This window comes from Salvelinus sp. IW2-2015, linkage group LG11, assembly GCF_002910315.2.
Source record: "Salvelinus sp. IW2-2015 linkage group LG11, ASM291031v2, whole genome shotgun sequence".
Classification (NCBI taxonomy): Eukaryota; Metazoa; Chordata; class Actinopteri; order Salmoniformes; family Salmonidae; genus Salvelinus; species Salvelinus sp. IW2-2015.
In genome coordinates, this window is record NC_036851.1 from 37,314,998 (window position 1) to 37,335,655 (window position 20,658).

At 42.9% G+C, this 20,658-nt stretch overlaps 1 pseudogene; it reads left to right on the forward strand.

Moving 5' to 3' along the window:
* LOC111970319 (receptor-type tyrosine-protein phosphatase gamma-like) overlaps positions 1-12,446 on the forward strand; it is a 227,927-nt pseudogene extending 215,481 nt beyond the window's left edge.
* The last annotated feature ends 8,212 nt before the right edge of the window (positions 12,447-20,658 follow it).

Below are 20,658 nucleotides of genomic sequence, written 5' to 3' on the forward strand. Positions count from 1 at the left end.
GAAAGATACATGTTTTATATATAATTAAAGATACACTTGTTCTTAATACAACCTCTGTGTCAGATAAAAAAAATAAAAAATACGTAAAAAGCACACCATGCAATAATCTGAGACGGCGCTCAAACATAACAACATTTCCCCACCATGTTGGAGTCAACAGAAATACGAAATTACATCATAAATATTCCCTTACCTTTGATCATCTTCATCAGAATGCACTCCCAGGAATCCTAGTTCCACAATAAATTGTTGTTTAGTTCGATAATGTCCATTACTTATGTCTAAGTAGCTACTTTTGCTAGCATGTTTAGTGCACATGTCGAAACACTCGCGCAAATGCAGGCGAACTCGGACGAAAACTTCAAAAAGTTATATAACAGGTTGAATAAACTGGTCAAACTAAGTAGAGAATCAATCTTCAGGATGTTGTTATCATATATATCCAATAACGTTCCAACCGGAGCATTCCTTCATGTCTGTAGAAGTTATGGAACGCAAGGCGATATCATGAGGAAAGCGKGTGACCAGGAACTGACAATCTGCCAGACCACTGACTCATTCCCCTCCCATCCGGCCCCACAACACAGCATAAGCTTCATTCCACYTTCTACAGACTGTTGACATCTAGTGGAAGGCGTAGGAAGTGCAAACAGATCCATATCTTCCCTATCTTAGGGAATTGATTCGGCGATGAGTTGAACATTGACCAGTCTCAGAATTCTCACTTCCTGTTTTTTCTCAGGTTTTTGCCTGCCATATGAGTTCTGTTATACTCACAGACATCATMCCAACAGTTTTAGAAACTTGAGTGTTTTATATCCAATAGTAATAATAATATGCATATATTAGCATCTGGGACAGAGTGGGAGGCAGTTCACTATGGGCACGCAATTCATCCAAAAGTGAAAATGCTGCCCCCTATCATAAAGAAGTTAAGTCAAGCCTTTTTCTTTGTTAGTCATTATCTGCTCTTGTTAAGGATAGGATACATTCTAGTGTGAGTTTAATACTTTTGAATGGGCCAATCTACTTCTATTTTACTCAGCGGCTTACACCCTGAGTGCATGTCAAAGTGCTTGTGAGCTGCTCTATTAGGAGTGATGGGCTCTCTCTCTGAGAGAGCCCAGTGTAGAGGCAGCTAGTCAATAACACAATGAGAAGACAGTGCTGTGTGTGGTGCATAGCGTTCCTTTGAAGAGAGGAAACACTCAGGGACTCAGAGGGACTATGGCACTACGGCCCAGTTCAAAGCAATGATGGTTAACTTAAAGAACCCAGCTGATGTCTGTATTGACTCTCCATCCATTCTGTCTTTTGTCTATTTTCTCTCTCTCCCTCTCTCTCCCCCCACCTTTGCTCGCTCTCTTTCCCCCCACCTTTGCTCGCTCTCTTTCCCCCCACCTTTGCTCTGTCCCCCTTCTTCGCGCGCTCGTTCTGTCCCCCTTCTCGCTCGCTCTCTCCCTGTCCCCTTCCTCGCTCGCTCTATCCGTCTCCTTCCTCGCGCGCTCGCTCTGTTCCCCCTTCCTCGCCGGCTCTGTCCCCTTCCTCGCTCGCTCTGTCCCCCTTCCTCGCTCGCTCTGTCCCCCTTCCTCGCTCGCTCTGTCCCCCTTCCTCGCGCGCTCTATCCCTGTCCCCTTCCTTGCGTGCTCGCTCTGTCCCCCTTCCTCGCTCGCTCTCTCCCTGTCCCCCTTCCTCGCTCGCTCTATCCCTCTCTCCCTCCTCGCTCGCTCTGTCCCCTTCCTCGCTCGCTCTATCCCTGTCCCCCTTCCTTCGCACGCTTCGCTCTCTGTCCCCCTTCCTCGCTCGCTCTCTCCTGTCCCCCTTCCTCGTCTCTCTCCCTGTCCCCCTTCCTCGCGCGCTCGCTCTGTCCCCCTTCCTCGCTCGCTCCCTGTCCCCCTTCCTCGCGCAAGCGCTCTGTCCCCTTCTCCCTCTCTTTTCTCCTGTAGGTGGAGACGAACTGCTTCTTTCTGTACAGACAAGTTAATATACCATCTCAGAGAACAGAGTGTTAAGTGTTTATAGAACTGTGATTGTTTTACAGCATCTGAAATGCTAAATCCATCCCCCCACTGGACTGTAATGTGAGGGGTTTAATGAGCAGGAAGAAAATGGAGAGAGGGGGTGCATGGAGCCAAAACTCTGACACAGCTGGTCTAGTGTGTGTGCCTGCCTGCACGTGAATGTCTTTGTTCCACCTTTCATCACATCCCTTCTCTCCTGAATAAAGGGATGCAAAATGTGCGCACAGCTGCAAAGTTCTAGCAAATCCAAATGTGCCCATAGTATTTTAATCAGCTCCATTGATTAGTGTATAAATGGAAGACGGTTGACAAATGGACACTCAAACAATCCCCCAATCACCTTTAACCATGTAACCATTGAAGTGAGTCAGGGAGTGCCTGTCTGTCAGTGGACCCAGCTGGGAGTGTGTATTGGCTGTAATATCACACACCAGCACCAGCAGACAAACCCAGCAGCTGTTTCCTCTGTCCACACACACACACACACACCCTTTGTCCTGATGGTTTTCTCTGTGTGATAGTAGCCTCCCCATCACCTCTCCTCCCTAATGGATAATTTGGGACTGATGTGGCTCATCTGACACAGATGCCACCCCCTCTAAACACCCATATTAGACAATTATGGCTKTTTGTTCACCAGTGACTGGTCTAGCTGTGGTGTGATTCCCATCGCTCTGTGTGACATGGCTAATAAGTGMTCTTCTCAACATAAACGACAACAAGTCTAGATGTGTCCACACATTGATCCTTTTTATCTGTAAGAATCTCGGTGAAGCATTTCCGTGTGTGATGATGATGATGCGTGACGTGTTATTCATATCTGTACTACTGGGTTAGTTATTAGTCTCAGTGGGAGGCTGTGTGTGATGTGCTGATTTAGGTTCAGTTTTGCCTTTTAGATCACATTGAATGAGATATAATGGACAGGGAGAACCTGATCCTAGAGCAGCACTCCTACTCTGAGACGTTTGGAATCTAAGGGATACAGGCTGAAGGGATATTAAAATACCTGGTCTTTCATTTGTCTGTCTGAAATATGGAAGATGTTACAAATGTAGGCAGGTTCTAGACAGGATATTAATATTGTTATTTACACCTTCACAAAGTAATCACACCCCTGGACTTTTTCCACATTTTGTTGTTATAGCTTGAATTTAAAATTGATCTAAATTTAGATTTTGTTTGTGACAGTGTGTCACACACTCGGACACACACTCACTCAATTCAAGGCGCTTTATTGGCATGGGAAACATATGTTAACATTGCCAAAGAAAGTCACTCTCTCTGCCATTGTGAAGAAGGCCTAAGTGTGATATGTCCACATTTGTGTCTTTCTAAGTGTGTTATGTCTTCCTACAGATGACATGGATGCCGTCCCTGTCAGGCAGTTCATCAAACACATCATGGAACTCTACTCCAACAACTTGCACGGGTTCGCTGAGGAGTTTGAGGTAGGAAGTAACACAATACCTTTTGATCTCTCAGCGTTTCTCCTATTGTTGAGGGGGAGTGTGTGTCTGTGAGTTTATGATATTCTCATATTCTGGTTTATGTTGTCTGTGTGTGTAGTTGTGTACATTACTGCCTGTCTGTGAGTGTGTAGTTGTGTACATTACTGCCTGTCTGTGAGTGTGTAGGTGTGTACATTACTGCCTATGTCTGTGTAAACAATATGAAATGTGTACAGGGCATGTGCAGTATGTATACTGAAAAAAMATATAAATACAACGATTTGACTGAGTAACAGTTCATATCAGGAAATCAGTCAATTAAAATAAATCCATTAGGCCCGAATCTATGGATTTCACATGACTGGGCAGGAGCGCAGCATAGGCCCACCCACTGGGGAGCCAGGCCCACCCACTGGGGAGCCAGGCCCAGCCACTGGGGAGCCAGGCCCAGCCAATAAGAATGAGTTCTTCCCCACAAAAGGGCTTTATTACAGACAGAAATACTCCTCAGTTTCATCAGTAGTCCGGGTGGCTGGTCTCAAACGATCCCGCAGGTGAAGGAGCCGGATATGGAGCTCCTGGGCTGGCATGGTTACACGTGGTCTGCGGTTGTGAGGACGATTGGACGTACTGCCAAATTCTCTAAAACGACATTGGAGGCAGTTTATGATAGAGAAATTAACATTAAATTCTCTAGCAACAGCTCTGGTGGACATTCCTGCAGTCAGCATGCCAATTGCATGCTCCCTCAACTTGAAACATCTGTGGCATTGTGTTGTGTGACAAAACTGCACATTTTGGAGTGTCCTTTTATTTTCCTCAGCACAAGGTGCACCTGTGTAATGATCATGCCGTTTAATAATCTTCTTGATATGCCACACCTCTCAGGTGGTTGGATTATCTTGGAAAAAGAGAATTCCTCACTAACAGGGATGTAAACAAATTTGTGCACAAAATCTGAGAGAAATAAGCTTTTCGTGCGTATGGAACATTTCTGGGATCTTTTATTTCACCTCATGAAACATGGAACCAACACTTTACGTGTTGCTTTTTATATTTTTGTTCAGTATATTTATACTGAAAGAAGTGTGTGTTGTGGAGCAGATGGCTGAGTGTGAGGCAGGTTAATTAACAGTCTAGTTTCTGGTTGGCTGGACAGGAGCACACTGTCTTTGTGACCAGGTGGAGGCACAAAGCTAACACTTCTCCAGAGGGAACACACTGCACACACTGCACACAGACACACAGACGCACACAGGTGGGTGCAGGTGAACCTACGTTATTCATACTATGTCAATCAAATATAGTACAGACATACAGCCGCAACACTAGGCTAGTTGTCCCAGATGTATGGATACACACACTATACAAACCCGTATGATAATGATCATGTTGCTAATGTAATTCAAACATATCATTATTAACTGATCAGACCATTTCCTGTATGAAAAATAAATAGTTTTCTTCCCCTCTTGACCTCTCTCCCTAGGAGGTTCAGCGCTGTACGGTGGACCTTAAGATCACTGCAGAACATTCCAATCATCCTGACAACAAGCACAAAAACAGATACATCAACATCGTGGCCTGTAAGTCAACACTGACAGCCTGTTATATTCATGTGTGACGTTAAAAAGGCAATGCAGAATGAGACTAATATTCCTTTCATCTATCTTCCAGACGATCACAGTAGGGTGAAGTTACGACCACTGGCTGGCAAGGATGCTAAACACAGTGAATACATGAACGCTAACTATGTAGATGTAGGTCAACCAACTGCTTTAGATGTATTTAGTAGCTATTCTAAGTGTTTTTATGTATGCTGTGTTCTCTTTCTCTGTCATTATATATGCTCTGGTACTCACCTTTTTTATGTGTACTGTACTTGCGCTCTGTGTGAGTGTACTGCTGTCACTTAGCCCCTCGTCTCCTCTCAACAGGGTTACAACCATCCCAAGGCCTACATCGCCGCCCAGGGCCCTCTCAAGTCCACATTCGAGGACTTCTGGAGGATGGTGTGGGAACAGAACACTGGTATCATCGTCATGATCACCAACCTGGTAGAGAAAGGAAGGGTAGGTGGTCTCTCTCTGACTGTTGGTGTTACTGTTTTCTTTCACAATGGATGATATACAGCTGGCTTTTAAAGAGCATATTGTTGTTTGACAGGGAAGATAAGATTAATACTGTTTTCTTTTTCAGAGAAGATTAGATTAATACTGTTGTCTTTCACAGAGAAAATGTGACCAATACTGGCCCACAGAGAGCACTGAGGAGTATGGCAACATTGTGGTGACTCTGAAGAGTACTAAAGTTCACGCCTGTTACACACTGAGACAATTCCTCATACGGAACACCAAAGTCAAAAAGGTATGTCCCAATGCTACAATACCCGTACAGTACGTCTACAGTACTACTGAGATGTCTGTGCATAGTGCTTGTGTTGGGGACACCTCCGCTTAGGGCTGCTTTCCCCAGACACACATTAAGCCTAGTCCTGGCTAAAATCACTAAGAATCCTGTTCAATAGAAATCCTCCATTGAGATTGTTTTTGGACTAGGCCTAAGGAAATTGGCCCTTTAGCCAGCAGGTCTTTCCTTGTGTGCCTTATATTTTTGTATCTGCCAAGTGGACATACTCCATCCAGTTCAGTCTTCAATGTCATCCATATTGTTGCAGGGTCAGAAGGGCAACCCGAAGGGGCGTCAGAACGAGCGGATGGTGATCCAGTATCACTACACCCAGTGGCCTGACATGGGCGTTCCGGAATACACCCTACCTGTCCTCACCTTTATAGGGCGCTCCTCTGCAGCACGCGCACCTGGCATGGGCCCTGTCCTAGTGCACTGCAGGTACAATAGCTCTCTAGAAAAATTATATTCTCTAAACATGGATTCCGCCCATGTTTACTGCAGAGAGGGCGACGCTCTATCCTAGTGCACAAAATCATCTTCCTCATCATAAGAGGTAATCAGAAACACCACTAMTTTCATTGAAGTCTTGTCTACGATCAGTAATACAGGTCCTTCTATGGGTCTCCTGTGGTAGTTAGTAGGTAACATGTGTTTTGGTTGTATAGTGCTGGAGTCGGGAGGACGGGTACGTACATCGTGATCGACAGCATGCTGCAGCAGATCAAAGACAAAAGCACAGTCAACGTCTGGGGCTTTCTCAAACACATCCGCACACAACGCAACTACCTGGTCCAGACAGAGGTGTGTGTTTGTGTGTGTGACAAATGACACCTCCGATACACCTACAAAGTTCATACAGCTACAGTAACTGCCGAAGAGAATGTCATCTCCTACACAATGTTACACTAGCTAGAGAGATCTTCTCCATAAGCTCAGTGGTTCTCTCCAGTCTAATTCTTCCTCCCTCTGCCCTTCCCCCTGGACTATAGGAGCAGTATGTGTTCATCCATGATGCCCTTATGGAGGCCATCCTGGGCAGTGAGACAGAGGTACCCGCCTGGCAGCTCCATGGTTACGTCAACAGCATCCTCACCCCCGGCCTGGGGGGCCGCACACGCCTTGACAAGCAGTTCAGGGTATGATGAACCCCAGCCTCCTTTGGTGTAGCATAGTGTAGTTCGTACTGTATGTCTTACAAACTATAAGGAATAGTGCCTTTTAGAGACTCCATAGTTGAAGGACTACAGTGTACTGAACACTGTAATACATGTCACATACACACATAATAAACATTAAACCCGTTCGTGGTGAGATATTTCTATCTCACAGCACGGTCTTGCTACCTCCATCTCTCCAGCTGCTGACCCAGAGTAACGGCAGCTTCGTGGAGTGTTTCAGCGCCCAGAAAGACTGCAACAAGGAGAAGAACCGCAACTCCTCAGTAGTTCCATGTGAGGACAGTATTTCTATACATACTATCCTAGGCTACATTATCAATTACTCTGTCAATTCTCCATCATCTACTGCACTGAGTGAGATAATGAGGTGTCATGCTTTGCCAGTTCGCCCCGAGACATTATAGAAAGAGTTAGAGTTTATTTACCCGGCCATGTTATTATGCCATAGGGAAAGTGCTGTAGTTGCCACAGCAACAATTATGTTCATTATTATCTAGTACTGTATCATGGCACCCTAACGCCATGGGTGTGATTGAATAAATGTATTTTTTTCTCCCGCTCTAGCGGAACGAGCTCGCGTAGGACTGGCCCCTCTCCTTGGAATGAAAGACACAGACTATATCAATGCCTCCTACATAATGGTATGATACTGCTATACCCCGCACACCACACACACTCTGTCTGATGATATCTTCTGTTCCCTTGATGATTATAATTACTCTGCATTTCAAACTGTTATTGTGTGAAGCCTCTTACTGAATAATAGTCAATTATTTATTATAAGGAATAATTAATACTCAGAAATTGAGACAAGGGCCTGTACACAGTACTCATCACGATCCGACCGTAACCTTTTAAAACTAATTTAGATCAAATGTAAAACCTAACAGACACAATACATTCCTTCTGATGTTTAGACAACGTAAAAGTAATTGGGTTATGTTATAGAAGATGTTGTGAGTTGTTGACTATGTATGAGTGCTTACATATTGATCTTAAACCTTGGGCCACGCAGGGTTACTACAGGAGTAATGAGTTCATCATTACCCAGCATCCTTTACCCCACACCACCACAGACTTCTGGAGAATGATCTGGGACCACAATGCCCAAATCATTGTCATGCTTGCAGACAACCATGGTTTGGTGAGTAGAGTAGCTGGCCAGAAGGTTATAACATTTAGTCAAGTAGCGCTCTACTGTTCTCGCCTGGTTACACACACATACATTACACACATCTAACCTGTATGTCTGCCGTATGTGTATTTAGGCTGAGGATGAGTTTGTGTACTGGCCGAGCAGAGAGGAGGCAATGAACTGCCTAGCTTTCACCGTCACCCTGATCAGCAAGGACAGACTGTGTCTCTCCAACGAAGAACAGATCATCATCCACGACTTCATCTTGGAGGCCACGCAGGTACAGTAACCCTTCACCTTTGACCTTTCACAAGTAAACTCTCACCTGTGTGAGTGTATAAAACCCTCTCAGACCCTGTCATACCTGTACGCAGATGACAGGGCCATGTGTGTCCCAGAGTGATCCTTCAAGCTAGATAGGAAAGTTGTATTTGACTACATTTAGAAGTTTATTATTCCCATTAATACAAACTAAGTGTCATCAGATGGGGTTTAGCTAAACTACAGTGCTGGCCTGAGGTAACGGTACTGTATTGTCAGTGTCCTAGTTGTCTTTCTTGTTTAATAACTCTCCCTCTAACAGGATGACTATGTCCTGGAGGTGAGACATTTCCAGTGCCCTAAATGGCCCAACCCCGATGCCCCTCTCAGCGGCACCTTTGAGCTCATCAACGTCATCAAAGAGGAGGCTATGACCCGAGACGGACCCACCATTATACACGATGAGTAAGTGTGTGTGTCGGCATGCATGCATTGGTATATCAGGAGTATGTATGTGTGTTAACATGTCCCTCCATGTCCCTGGTAGGTTTGGGGCAGTGTCTGCAGGGACTCTGTGTGCCCTCACCACCTTGTCTCAGCAGTTGGAGAGTGAAGGGGCTGTGGATGTCTATCAGGTGGCTAAGATGATCAACCTCATGAGGCCGGGAGTCTTCACAGACATAGTGAGTTCACCCATGACCCAGTCAGGAGGATTGGTGCTGTCAGGCTTCAATAATCGCCAATAAGCAATAACTTAAGCAAAATCTCCAGTCAGTCATAGGAACAAATATCACTTGGTGGTCATTGCTCATTCTGACATGTCAACAATCTTAGAATAGACCTAGAAGTATCATTTAAAGTTGAAACATTTGTTTCTCGGTCTTCATCTCTCCCTGTGCGTCTGTCTCCAGGAGCAGTACCAGTACCTGTACAAGGCCATGCTGAGCCTGGTGAGCAGCAGAGACAGTGGGATGAGCCCCATCTACATGGACACTAATGGAGTGGTGGTCATCATGGACGAATCAGATCCTGCTGAGAGCATGGAGTCGCTGGTCTGACTGGTCTCTGATATGACTGGTCTGACTGGTTACTGGTCTGCCTGCCACACCATTATCCGAAGGCACTTAATTTGTACAACTCTGAGGAACAAAGAGAACTTTGGCGGACTTTCCTTGAGGCCTTTTTAGACAGAAATATTGGTTAAATGAATAACCTGATTACCTTTTTTACACTGATATAAACTTTTTTGATATTTATTTTTTTCTTCATAATTGTTTGTCTTAATTGTTATCCTGCTGAGAGTTGTTAACTGTTACATTGTTTCACGTGAGGAAAAAGAAAGCTTCTCTGACCAGTTTACACTACACTGTCGATGTTACTGCCTAAAACCCTGTTTGATAATACAGTACCATTAACTACACCCTGGCTCCACTGTACTCTACACTCATTGGATCTCTCTGGATTGTGGCTAAGAACAGACTTTAGCTTCAATGAATGAAGAATGAGGACCAAGGACAACCCTGAAGGTCAACATGATCCAGTCCATTAGATTTCTCAATATAGACTATCCCAGTTCAGTGAATGACAGTACAGCTCACTTAACAAGCATTGCAACACTATCATCTGGTCAACACTGCGGTAAGACTTTATTGGCGTAGTCCGTCTGTAGATGCTCTACAGACTTATCAGTAAGATTTAAACTGTCTACTAGCCCTAACCCTTATCCTAATCCTAAATTTAACCCTTACCCTAAACCTCATTCTATACCTAACTCTAACCGTAACCTTAGCAAGCAGTTGCTTATCAACAGATCGTTGTTGATGGTATGCCCATCTGTAGTCCATCTGTAGTCCATCTGTAGATGCTCTATCAGGACTATCCAAATAAAGTGTACCCAACGCTTCTTATTCAGTAAAACCCACTTTATCCCAGGAGCATTTATAATCTGTAGATTATACATATTATTCCTATATTACCCAAATATCTCCATTCTATTTGTAAATTGTACCCATTACTTTTTTAAAAAGTGGTATTACAACAACTACTGTGAACATTCATTGCTTTATATTAATATTTCTATTGTTTTGTAATCCATATGACTATATACTTGATCATATTAAGCAGCTGGTTTTGTATACTCTGTATTTCCCCTCTCGCCTTGTGTGGATTGGTGCTTGGACACACTGAGACCCATATTGTCAATTTTGTTTTAATAAATTATACTGGTTAGTTTCAGGTCTACATGTGACTCGTCTGGCATCAACTGTTCCCTTACAACGGAGTATACTTCATATTAAACATAGCTTTTCATTTTACCATATGAATGGAGTTCTTGGTCTTAACATAATCCGGAAGGTGAAGTGTTTTACTGTCATTATAACCAAAGACATGGTTGAAAATTGCAACAAAGTTGTTTGCCCAAAATGTAAACAAGTGTCACATGAAGCTTTTATCCTAAAAACCAGTCCAATGTGTCAGTCCATACTGCACCATGTTGTTTTAACTGGGCTAAAAGAGGTTGTTTTTATCCAACGCCTACACCAAACCACAATATCTACTTTACCCATCTATACTGTATCCTGTAGCTGTACCCTGTACTGATACATACATGCTGTATTTTCCTATTTGTTCCTATTTTTTGCTCTTCTCTCTCAACGAGTATCTTGTTAAATGAAGTCACAACTCTCCAACATTTGAAGAAAAGTCCTGACTTACTATGGCTGCATTTACACAGGCCGCCTAAGTCTTTTGACCAATCTCAGATTTTTTTTTACATCAGATCTTGTTCAGATCTGATTGGTCTAAAGACCAATTAGTGAAAAAAATATCAGAATAGGGCTGCCTGTGTAAACACAGCCTACATGCTCATTTGTCACGAAATGGTTATTGGCAGCAAAAAAAAATTTTTGCCTGTAACTATTATTGTTATTATTATTATTATTAACTTTATGCTTTATACATATTTCATTTATAACATTAGTGTAATTTGCTATTTCAAGGTCATGTACATATTTACTTCAAGGACCAATCTTCTTGGAAGTTATAATCTATGCTGTGTGATCATCATAGACCTTTATATTTTCATATTAAGCTTTTTTCTTTAACATTATCCTACTCTCACTCATTGCATTTGTGGAGAGTATGTAGGAATTAAGGGCTCGTTTCAATCCGTGTCGCAGAAGTTCAGCGTTACAACTTGATAGAAATTTAAAGGRAATGTTCCTGCGTTAGCGGAGACTGCATTCACGTAAACGCTGCATGACGGAAATTACCTTTACATTTCTATAACGCAATCTGTAACGCTTCAGCGAATAGAGCCCCAAGTCTCCAAATAAACAAGTAGACCGACATCACATTCCAGCACAAATCCATTACTGCATCTAAAATAGCACCTTATTCTCTATATAGCGCCATACCTTTGGGCTCCTGAGTGGCGCAGCGTTCTAAGGCACTGCATCTCAGTGCTAGAGGCGTCCCTACAGACCCTGGTTCGATTCCAGGCTGTATCACAACCGGCCCTGATTGGGAGTCCCATAGGGGTTTTGTTCTTAGCTGACTTGCCTAGTTAAATAAATTAAAATACTTTTCCTGAAAAAGAGTGCACTATATAGGGAATAAGGTACCATGATTCTTTTTTGTTCTGTCTGGGTAAAGAATGTTATTACTCCCCATTTGAATATCAGACTTTTGTTATATACTACACCAGACCAATTTGTGCTATGGATGGAAAACATCCAGGGAGTCACTGAATAAAGTTTGCTGCCTCAGTCCATCTAAGCAAGTTCAGCATTCATTCTATTTTGTAAACTTGAAGATAAAGAAATGTTTTTTCCATTTATTATATTCTGTCATTGTATGATTGTACCATGGTGTTGCATTACTATGGTACTGTTATATGATATCATGTTATTGAAGTTTAATAGTGCTATTTAATACGTAAATTGTATTGCTATACATTAAATAAAGTATTGGTTTTGATGTACTTCAACCTGGTGTTGTGTATTTGTCAGATTGACCAAAGTATAAAGCAAGGTTATCAAATACAATTTTAATTGTCACATGCTTTGTAAATACAGTTGAAGTCAGAAGTTTAKATACACCTTAGCCAACTACATGTCAACTCAGTTTTTCACAATTCCTGACATTTAATCCCAGTAAAAAAGTCCCTGTTTTAGGTCAGTTAGAATCACCACTTTATTTTAATGTGAAATGTCAGAATAATAGTAGAGAGAATTATTTATTTCAGCTTTTATTTCTTTCATCACATTCCCAGTGGGTCAGAAGTTTACATACACTCAATTAGTATTTGGTAGCATTTCCTTTAAATTGTTTAACTTGGGACAAATGTTTCGGGTAGCCTTCTACAAGGGTCGCCCGCTAACGTCGGGGCCTATCCTCCGTGCAGCGCCCCCCGCCTGCTCCACCGGGCACTGCAAGACAATGAAACATGCGCGTGACGACCGAGCAACCAGCCCGCGCACCTCTCAAAATCGCCGAAGTATAAGAAAAAAAAAAAAAAAAAAAAAAACAGACAAAAACCGCCTCCCACCAAAAAAAAAAAAAAAACCCGACAAAAAAAAAAAAAAAAAAACAAAAAAAAAAAAAAAAACGCAAAAAAAAAAAAAAAAACAAAACAACAGAAAAAAAAAAAAAAGAAAATACCCACTAAAAAAGAAAGAAAAAAGCAGGCAAAAAAACGACACAAACATTGCGACTCTAGAGAATACCTACCCTATAAAGCCCGTGGTTTTACCGTATATACCGCCAGCACGGTCCCGCAACCTCCCGTCAGCAGTGCACCTGCCCAGGCCCCCTGTTCTGTTCGCTCCAACTACCGGCAATCCTCCGCCAAGTACAGGCCGAGTTGGTGCAGATTGTAACCAGTAAACGCTATGCCTCCCCGCACCGCCAGGCCAAGCCAGACAATCACTCCAAAATAAGTTGGGTGAATTTTGGCCCATTCCTCCTGACAGAGTGGTGTAACTGAGTCAGGTTTGTATGCCTCCTTGCTCGCACACGCTTTTCAGTTCTGCCCAACAATGTTCTATAGGAATTGAGGTCAGGGCTTTGTGATGGCCATCCAATACCTGACCTTGTTGTCCTTAAGCCATTTGCCACACTTGGAAGTATGCTTGTGTCATTGTCCATTTGGAAGACACATTTGCGAACCAAGCTTTAACTTCCTGATGAAGACGTTGCTTCAATATAATCCACATAATTTTCCTGCCTCATAATGCCATCTATTTTGTGAGTGCACCATCCCTCCTGCAGCAAAGCACACCCACAACATGATGCTGCCAACCCCCATGCTTCACGGTTGGGATGGTGTCTTCGGCTTGCAAGCCTCCCCCTTGCAAGTTAAACAATTTAAAGGCAATGCTACCAATAACTATTGAGTGTATGTAAACTCTGACCCACTGGGAAGTGACGAAATAAATCAAATTCTGAAATAAATCATTTCTCCTACTATTATTACTGACATTTCACATCTTAAATAAAGTTGTGATCCTAACTGACCTAAAGACAGGGATTTGGTTACTTGGATTAAATGTCAGGAATTGTGAAAAACTTTAAATGTATTTGAGTTTAAATGTATTGGCTAAGGTGCATGTAAACTTCCGACTTCAACTGTATTTGCCTGATTTAGCTTACTCCTTATTTATTCTTATTCATATTTACTTAATTAAATGTTTGGCTCATGCATGTGACCAACCAATGCCTCACGAGGTTTTCTTCTTCTCCAAGCTGAGACCTTGAAAACAGAGATATCCCTTTCCGTTCTCAAAACAATGTTCTGGGCTTACTGACAACTTGCTTCTACTGATAGTGAGGATTACTCACAGGCATGATCATATCAGTCAATTGGTTATAAGAAAGCCACAAACAGAAAATGTTCATTCACAGTGCCTTTCCAAATAATTTCCAATCAATTGAATTTACCACAGATGGACTCCAATCAAGTTGTAGATGATCAATGGAAATAGGATGCACCTGAACTCATTTTTGTAAATAAGGTATTTCTGTTTTAAAAATGTATACATTTTCAAAAAATTCTAAAAACCTATTAATCATTTTACAATAAGGCTGTAACCTAACAAAATGTGGAAAAAGCAAGGGGTCTAAATACTTTCCGAATGTGCTGTATATATAGTGTGGCGTACAGCAGGTCACCACCAGGGAGACTCGTCGAGGCCTGTTGACAGACGGAGTATACATCACGAGGCGATGGCTCCATCTGCTGGACATGCCAGGTCTCGACGGGCTCTCCGCCCAGGACTAATTGGGGCTGATTAGGGAGTAATCAAGGGCTGATTGCTCACCAGCTGTACAAGCCCATAAAGCTGCCAGAAAGGGCAGCACACAGGAGAGGACTGGAGGAAGTAAGGTGACTTCTGTGTAGTTGGAGGAGGTGCCCGAGCTAAGACAAGGGAGTTTGAGTTTGTGTCCTGACAGGATACAGCAAGACCCCAGAGACGGTATCCCGGAAAGGGTCTCATGGGGGATACCTATCCTTTTCTTTTTAAATGTATTATTTAACTTCTTGACGCTAGGGGTCAGATTTTTTTAATTTTTTTAAATAATGTTCCCAAGGTAAACTGCTATTTCTCAGGTCCAGATCGTAGAATATGCATATAATTTACAGATTAGGAATAGAACACCTCCAAAGGTTCCAAAACTGTCTAAATATTGTCTGTGAGTATAACAAAACTGATTTTGCAGGCGAAAACCTGAGGAAATCTAACCCGGAAGTGATTATTTTTTTATTTTTTTATCTGTGTTTCATTGCCTTGTCTTTCTCCATTTAAAGGGGTAATAAACCAGATTCCTTTTCCAATGGCTTCCTCAGGCTGTGACCAGGCTTTAGACATAGTTTCAGGCTTTTATTTTGAAAAATGAGCGAGATTTTTAAAAACTAGTCAGGTGTCCTTTGATTAGTTCCTGCGCGCGAGAGGGGTAGCTCTCCATTTTCTTTCTCTCTTTTATTGAATAGGTTACGGTCCGGTTTAAATATTATCGATTATGTAGGTTAAAAACAACCTGAGGATTGATTATAAAAAACATTTGACATGTTTCTACGAACATTACAGATACTTTTTMAAATTTTCGTCGAACGGAACGAGGCTGTYGTTTTCTGAACATAATGCGCAACCCAAATGGCGTTTTTTTGTTATAAAAGTAATATTTATCGGAGAAAAAAAAGAACATTTATTGTGTAACTGGGAGTCTCGTGAGTGCAAACATCCAAAGATTATCAAAGGTAAGCGATTCATTTTATTGCTTTTCTGACTTTCGTGACCATGCTAATTTGGGGCTAGCTGTTCTAGCATTGATTGATACACTCACAAAAGCTTGTATTGCTTTCGCTGTAAAGCATATMTTGTGAGTGTGGAAGTGTGGGTGTGTGTGTTTGTGGCGAATGTGTGCCTGTGTACAAGTTGTGTGAGTGAGTGAGTTGGAGTGTCAGTGTATGTATGTGTGAATATGTGGGTAGAGTCCAGTGTGTACAGTGGTGTGTATTTATGGATGCCAAGGGAAGCCAGACATCCACCAAAAATGTTACAAGAAGAAAACATTAAATTATTTATTTATTCTCTCTGTGTTTCATAAATTTCCTTCAATGGGCAAGAGGATACTGAATGTATCTCACCGTAGAAAGCATCCGACCGAACAAAACTCTGTCTGACTCAGCATCCGATAGATACCCTACACATACTGTCAGGTCAGAAAGAGTATGACATTGTTGCCGCCCATAGCATTGAATGCAAGGGAAGCCAGTGAGCAWTTGGCCTCCCTTGATAATTAAAAAAATAAATAATAGCCAATCAGTGTTGAGCTCAGCTGTGAATGGTCCTGGCGCACCAAAAAAAGTGTCAAGGGAAGCCAGTTTGGATTTGACTTCAAGCCAATCACATCACAAGCCAGCCAATTGACAAAATTTCGTTTTTATTGTTGCATCTCGTTGTGTTGTTGTCCTCCGGTGTCTAGCTAGCTAGCTAAAATCAGCCCTTTCCTAAATTAGACATGGGATGGAGATACGGATTTGGACCTGTGGTTTTACTTAATTCTCCGTACTAGTCAATGATTATAACGGTGATTCTGATCCAACCATAAAAGTCATATATTGTGCCCCTGGCCCGAGAGGATGGAATTTCAACATGTAGCTAGATGTAGTATACTAATGTTAACTAGCTGGCCTGGTGTCTCGTTACTCATGAAAGGAAGTTAGGCTAGCAAGCATTTTAGCTAGGTAGCCTAGTACATCAAAAACTAAAGGCATGTACTGTATGACAGAATCATAGACTGTTTAGACAACATGAAAGAGGATGGCATTGGCGTGAGTAAACATGTTTGTACACACGCACACACACACACACACACACACACACAGAAATCAGTCCCATGCACAGCCACATCATATTTAGCTTACGTAGATAGGAGTAAATCGTTTTTTTGTGTATTTTAGTTTTTAGACTAAGCATAGGTGATTAGATTTCGCTGGAATAGTGGAGGCAGCTCCTATTTTCTTTTCAACTTTCAATAACTCGCAATGGTTCTTAATAAATAGTTGTTTAGTGGTCCAAAAATGTGGAAACATTACCTTGCTTGACCATGCTGTAGGTCATGTAACTGTTTGTTACATGCAATATGCTTTGTGGACTTCACCGGACAGATGTTGCTCTTGTCACGTTCTGACCTTAGTTCCTTAGTTTTGTCTTTTGTTTTAGTATGGTCAGGGCAGGGCGTGAGTTGGGTGGGTTGTCTATGTTAGTTTTTCTATGATTTTCTATTTCTGTGTTTGGCCTGATATGGTTCTCAATCAGAGGCAGCTGTCAATCCTTGTCCCTGATTGGGAACCATATTTAGGTAGCCTGTTTTCTGTTGGGTTTTGTGGGTGGTTATTTTCAGTCTTTGTGTGTCTGCACCAGACAGAACTGTTTCGGTTTTCACTTTGTTGTTTTGTATTTGAAGTTTTCAGTTTTTGGATTTATTAAATAAGATGAACACTAACCACGCTGCGCTTTGGTCCTCTCCTTCCACCGACGACAACCGTTACAGCTCTCCAGTTTTGTAATGAAACAAATGTGTGGTTGAATTTATTCTGCCACTGTCTTCTTATTGTCTCTGCCTAAGGCCTATATATTATGGCGTCAAGGCATATTCATTCATTATTGAGCAAATAACGCAATAATCACAACACATAGGGTGTAATATGGCTTTTTTTCTGGATTGGCTTCCCTGGTGATTTTACCCACGCACCGCTACTGACTGTGTGCATTGAGTCAAAAAGAGTTAGTGCAAAAAGGGTAAATGCAGATAGTCCAGCTAGCTATTTGGTTAACTATTTAACAGTCATAGCTTGGGGATAGAAGCTGTTCAGAAGCCTTTTGGACCTAGACTTAGCGCTCCGGAACCGTTTGCCATACCATAGCAGAAAGAACAGTCTATGACAGTCTATGACACCACTTGGTTTAGAGGTCCTGAATGGCAGGGAGTTCGGCCCCAGTGATGTACTGCACCGTACACTCTACCCTTTGTAGCGCCTGGCGGTTGGATGTAGAGCAGTTGCCATGTCACGTTCCTGACCTTATTTCCCTTGTTTTGTCTTTATTTAGTATGGTCAGGACGTGAGTTGGGGTGGGCAGTCTATGTTATTTGTTTCAATGTTTAGGTTTGTTCGTTTGGCCTAATATCGTTCTCAATCAGAGGCAGGTGTTTGTCATTGTCTCTGATTGGGAACCATATTAAGGTAGGCTGTTTTCACTGTTTTTTCTGGGTGATTGTTGCCGTGTCTGTTTGTTCGCCACACGGTACTGTTTTCGTTCGTTTGTTCACGTCGTTTATTGTTTTGTATTTTGTCAAGTGTTTTTCGTCTTCGTTGCTATAATTAAAATATGTATTCAAACCACGCTGCGCTTTGGTCCGATCCTTGCTCCTCCTCAGACGAGGAGGAAGAAGAGCGTTACATGCCATACCAAATGGTGATGCAGCTAGTCAAAATGCTCTCAATGGTGCAGCTGTATAATTTGTTGAGGATCTGAGGGCCCATGACAAATCTTTTCAGCCTCCTAGGGGAAAGAGGCATTGTCACGCCCTCTTCCCGACTGTGTTGGTGTGTTTGGACCATAATCGGTTCTTAGTGATGTGGACTATCCTCGGTTCTAGGTTTCTTCCTAGGTTCTGGCCTTTCTAGGGAGTTTTTCCTAGCCACCGTGCTTCTACACCTGCATTGCTTGCTGTTTGGGGTTTTAGGCTGGGTTTCTGTACAGCACTTTGTGACATCAGCTGATGTAAGAAAGGCTTTATAAATAAATTTGATTTGATTTACTTTGACACCGACACACTCTGCTACAGCCCCATCCCTCCGCAAGGCAATCAAACAAGCTAAGTGCCAGTATAGAGACAAAGTAGAGTCACAATTCAACAGCTCAGACACAAGAGGTATGTGGCAGGGTCTACAGTCAATCACGGATTACAAAAATAAAACCAGCCCCGTCGTGGACCAGGATGTCTTGCTCCCAGGCAGACTAAATCACTTTTTTGCTCGCTTWGAGGACAATACAGTGCCACTGACACGGCCCGCTACCAAAACCTGCGGGCTCTCCTTCACTGCAGCCGAGGTGAGTAAAACATTTAAACTTTTTAACCCTCGCAAGGCTGCAGGCCCAGATGGCATTCCCAGCCGRGTCCTCAGAGCATGCGCAGACCAGCTGGCGTGTTTATGGACATATTCAATCAATCCTTATCCCAGTCTGCTGTTCCCACATGCTTCAAGAGGGCCACCATTGTTCCTGTTCCCAAGAAAGCTAATGTAACTGAGCTAAACGACTGCCGCCCCGTAGCACTCACTTCCGTCATCATGAAGTGCTTTGAGAGACTAGTCAAGGACCATATCACCTCCACCCTACCTGACAACCTAGACCCACTCCAATTCTCAACCCCGCCCTGCTGCAACTGGGTACTGGACTTCCTGGACGGGCCGCACCCAGGGTGGTGAGGTAGGTAACAAAATCTCCATCCCTGCCGATCCTCAACACTGGGGCCCCACAAGAGTGCGTTCTGAGCCCTCTGCTGTACTCCCTCCTGTTCACCACGACTGCGTTGGCCATGCACCCTCCAACTCAATCATCAAGTTTGCCGACGACACTACAGTGGTAGGCTTGATTACCAACAACGACGAGACGGCCTACAGGGAGGAGGTGAGGCCCTCGGAGTGTAGTGTCAGGAAAATAACCTCACACTCAACGTCCAACAAAAAAAGAGATGATTTGGACTCAGGAAACAGCAGAGGAGCACCCCCCTATCCACATCGACGGGACAGTAGTGAGAGGGTAGTAAGTTTTAAGTTCCTCGGCCGTACACATCACGGACAAACTGAATTGGTCCACCCACCACAGACAGCGTTGTGAAGAAGGCGCCAGCCAGCGCCTCTTCAACCTCAGGAGGCTGAAGAAATTTGGCTTGTCACCAAAAGCACTCACAAACTTCTACAGATACACAATCGAGAGCATTCCTGTCGGGCTGTAATCACCGCCTGTACTGCAACTGCTCCACCCACAACCGTAAGGCTCTCCAGAGGGTAGTGAGGTCTGCAGAACGCACCACCGGGGGCAAACTACCTGCCCTCCATGGACACCTACACACCCGATGTCACAGGAAGGCCATAAAGATCATCAAGACAACAACCACCCGAGGCCACTGCCTGTTCACCCCGCTATCATCCAGAAGGCGAGAGGTCAGTACAGGTGCCATCAAAGGCAGGGACGGAGAGACTGAAAAAACAGCTTCTATCTCAAGGGCCCATCAGACTGTTAAACAGACCACCACTACATTTAGTGGCTTTGCTGCCAACATACTGACTCAACTCCAGCCACTTTAATAATGGGAATTGATGGAAATTTATGTAAAAATGTATCACTAGCCACTTTAAACAATGCCACTTAATATAATGTTTACATACCCTACAGTACTCATCTTATTATTACTATGTATATACTGTACTCTATATCATCTACTGCATCTTGCCCATCTTTAGGTGTAATACATGTGATCACTAGCACTTTAAACTATTGCCACTTATAATGTTTATTATACCCTACATTACTCATCCATATGTATATACTGACTCTAGTACATCTACTGCATCATATGCCTAGGCTGTTCTGTACCAATCACTCATTCAATATATTTTGTATGTTCAT